This window comes from Argentina silus (assembly GCF_951799395.1).
Source record: "Argentina silus genome assembly, chromosome: 12".
Lineage (NCBI taxonomy): Eukaryota > Metazoa > Chordata > Actinopteri > Argentiniformes > Argentinidae > Argentina > Argentina silus.
Genome location: NC_139666.1, coordinates 6,336,313 through 6,340,655, shown reverse-complemented (window position 1 = coordinate 6,340,655; position 4,343 = coordinate 6,336,313).

Below are 4,343 nucleotides of genomic sequence, written 5' to 3'. Positions count from 1 at the left end.
TATGAACAGTGTAGCAGCATATGAGCTGTATAGGTAATGCAGTCTAGCAGTATATATGTATTAACAGTAACATAAGGTAGATAGCAGAATAAATATAAATATTGAATGCCGTGTGAACAGTATAACCAGGTATGTACAGTATGTACAGACATGTGCAGTGTATTAACAGTAGTATTAAAGAAAATATAAAGTATAAAGTAGAAACAAAAAGGAAATGATGTACTTCAGTCATGGTGTTTAGGAGATAATTAAATGGTTTATTCATCTCAATTAATTTGACAGAGAATGTCAAGGCTGTAAGGGTAATTGAAGTGTGTCTCCTAAAAAATATGAGGGGAAGGGAGGAAAGGGGTGGCGGAGAGGGTTTTAAAAAATAAAACGAAGGATAGCGATCATCCTTAGCAGGACTCCTTCTTTTTCTTCCCTCTCTCATTCCTGTCGTTCACTTTCTTCCCGTCCGGGATGTCGGCCCTGTTCTGTCTTTTTCGCTGGAAGAAGTTCATGCATCCTTTCTTTGAATGGGTCTGAAACAAGAGATATGGTATAAAAATACAAAACCACATAATGACAACATGATTCATAACATGATCAACTCCTTTTGACCTGTTTTCAATAAACTGATGTGGATAAATCCAATGATTAATTGAAGTGCCTATCCTGTACCTTTGTCTTAGCTTTCTCCAGATCGGTGGCCATCTTGTCGAGCTGTTCTCTCATCTGCTCTCTCTCCTTTTCACCCTCACAGTCCTTCAGCTGAAGCAGCTGTAGCAGCGCCTCCCTCTCTTTTCCCAAGGCCTCCACCTCTTTCTCCTTGGTCAGAGATATGGTATAAAAATACAAAACCTCATAATGACAACAACTTCAGGCTTCCTAACATGATGATCAACTCTTTTTGATCTGTTTTCAATAAAGTGATGTGGATAAGTCCAATGATTAATTGAAGTGCCAGTACTGTACCTTTGTCTTAGCTTTCTCCAGATCGGTGGCCATCTTGTTGAGCTGTTCTCTCATCTGCTCTCTCTCCTTTTCACCCTCGCAGTCCTTCAGCTTCTGCAGCTGAAGCAGCTCCTCCCTCTCTCTTCCTAAGGCCTCTACCTCTTTCTCTAAGAGGGCTTGTTGGCGGCCACTAATGTTGGCCATTTCATCTATTTCCAAGTGAGCAGAGAGGAGTGCCTCACCTAGAGTGTAGATCTCTTTTACGTCCTTTCTCCATTCCTCCTGCTGAGCAGCGGAGAGGGTCTGGAGGTCCTTGTGGGCCTTGGACATGTCATCCAGTTGGGTCTGTAGAGACTCCACAGTTTGTTGGAGGGTGGTCTTCTCATTTCTCTCCTCCATCTTGCTCTGCTCTGCCTCTCTGGCCTGCTTCTCCATCTCCTCCTTCTCTTCTCTCCAGGTCTTCTCCTGTGAGGCCAAGAGGTTCTGGATGCCTGTGTGGGATTCGGCCATTTTGTCCTGTCTTGTCTTAGACGTCTCCATGGCCTGAAGGAGATGGTTGATTTGCTTCTCTTTCTCTTTGACCCTGAACATCTCCCTCAGCTCCACGTCTCTCACCCTGCTCTCCACTTTGCTCTCCATTTCCACCCATTTCTCCTCTCTTCCTTTGGCCTCCTTCTCAATGGATTCCATTTTGAGCCGAAGAGAAAGAATGAGGTCATCTTTTTGTTTGAAGGTGGAGAGTCCCCAGTCGACAGCATCTCTCCTCCCTTGCTCTAGACCTTCTCTCTCCTTCTTCCACTCATCCTCCAGGGCCTTGATGGTTCTCTGCTGGTTTAGCTGGTGGTTGTCTAGGAGCTGGCGGAGAGAGTAGAGTTTCTTATCCTTCTCACTCAGAGCGGTCTGGTACCAGAGTCTCTCACTCCTACTTAGCTGCTGACTGTTACCCAGGCAGTCCCCCATAGACCTGTTTTGCAGGGTCTGTCTTAGGTGACTAATCATGTTGTCCTTTTCTCTAAGCAGATTAAGCAAAGTTCCTCTATCCATCTTTACTTTGCTGTGAATAAATGAATGCTAATGAATCCGTTGAAAAGTTGAGCATGAAATCAAGGCTTCCTTGTCTAAATACTTATGGTGCTGGTTTTACTCTTGTGGAGCGTTGACACAGAACTATTTTAGAATATAATTATTGCGCAATAATGGTCGAGGTATTGTTTTTTCTGTTGTCACGACAACAATGTCCAGCGTATTCCCCCGCAGTGCTAATGAAAAATGTTCTAGAATTTACCATAAGTTTTACCACTTTTCCAATATTCTAAAATGACGTGGTCATATTTTTGCAAACTGTACAAGGATGCTAATTGACAATAAAGTGTCCATTTAGATAGTTTGAAAGTTCCAAATATTGTTTTGCTACCATATATGATAGGGTATACATGTGGCATGCATCTGCACCAGTGAACCGTTTTTTTGTCGATATACACAACGCTTACACTCACCGAACACTTTATTAGGAACACCATACTAATACTGGGTAAATCTGTGATTTACCTTTCCAAACAGTCCTGTTGAATAGCCGACTGCAGTCTCAGTACCAAAAATAAATGCATGCACCCTATCCAACAGAATAATATTATCACAATGTCTAATATGCAAGGGATAATGTTAATAGAATATCAATTAGGCTACAAAATAACCGACAGTGTGAATCGCGCAGGGTCGTTAAATTTAGCTGGAACGCATTTCTCGAATGTTGCCTGAACATAATCCCGCCTCCACAATTCATTAATTATGTTAAATAAGAAAACGAAAATAAATGTTGTCGCTAAATTTAAGAATATAAATAAATATTCTATGAGTGCACGAGAGCAGACACCTCTTGACCAATCACAACAGTGTTTATGCTCTGGGGGTACTCAGTAGGATGTAGAATGTCTCAGGGGGTACATGACTGTTAAAAGTTTGGGAACCACTGACAGACTAAAAGGAGGAGGGGACCACCTATTCCCTTGGACCTATCCTGTCAGGTCAGATGTGTAATGTGTGATGAGGTCATCGGAGGAAGGAGGGTGGTAGTCATGACACAGACACTGACCATCGAGCAGGGGAGGCCGGTGGAGGTAGAAATCGGAGGACGGGGCCTCATTGTAACGCATGGAACGGAATCAGGAATGGTATCAAACATATCAGACACAGAGGACCTGCCAGCCTGGTACCAGTGGTGTAGAAACACACGTTGTGTTTGACACCATTCCTCATTCCGTTCCATGCATTACAATGAGCCCATCCTCTGATTTCTACCTCCACCAGCCTCCTCTGGTCTGTTACTATGGTCTGTTATGGTTCTCTGTGTTGAGGTCTACTAGAAACGATCCTTGGGTTGATGTCAGATTCAGGTCCCTTATGGAGAGGCAGGGGAGGCTGGTGGAGGTAGAAATCGGAGGACTGTGGCTCATTGTAATGTGTGGAATGAAATGAGGAATGGTATCAAACCCGTCCTCCGATTTCTACCTCCGCCTGCCTTCCCTGGCATCAACAAGACAGTAGACGACCGTACACACACAGTGTGAGCGTAGAAAGGGAGACGGAGGGACGGTCACACTCACACACACGCACGCCAAGCTTGTTTCAGAGAGGGATGACCTCATCTATTAGAATCAGGTCATTTTATATGTCAGCTTGTGTAGAGGGTGAGAGTTCTACAGCTGAGGTCTGGAGGTGACGCCTAGAGAGGTTGTGATTGGCCACTCATGCCTGTCGAAAACCGTGATTGCCCACTCATGCCTGTCGAAGGCCGTGATTGGCCACTTGAATCAGTCTTAATTGACGCAAACAAAGGTGATGGGGAGCTGAAACCCTATGTGTGTGTGTGTGTGTGTGTGTGTGTGTGTGTGTGTGTGTGTGTGTGTGTACCTGAGACTGTCTGTGTAGAACCTGTCCAGGGGAAACATGGATCACACAACCCTCCCTTCTAATTGGCTCATGGTGATATCGCCAGCTCCCAGGGATATCACCGTGACGACCATGTGAAGTAAAGTATTATGGGATTTCCCCTGTTGAGGCTGAAAGAGAACCCCACATGGTAAAGAGATTAAAGAGAGAGAGAATGAGAGAGAGAATGAGAGAGAAAATTAGACAGAGAGAGAGAGGGATAGAGAGATACAGAGGGATAGTAGAGAGAGAGGGGTAGAGAGAGAAAGAGAGAGAGAGAGAGAGAGGTACAGAGAGAGAGAGAAAAAGAGAGAGGGGTACCGAGAGAGAGAGAGAGAGGTACAGAGAGAGAGAGAGAGAGAGAGAGAAAGAAAGAAAGAGAGAGAGGTAGAGAGAGAGAGAGAGAGAGAGAGAGAGAGTGCAGCCAACAGTGAGAGGAGAGCCAGCATGTTTCTAGTGTTGTGAAGCCTGTCGTCAGT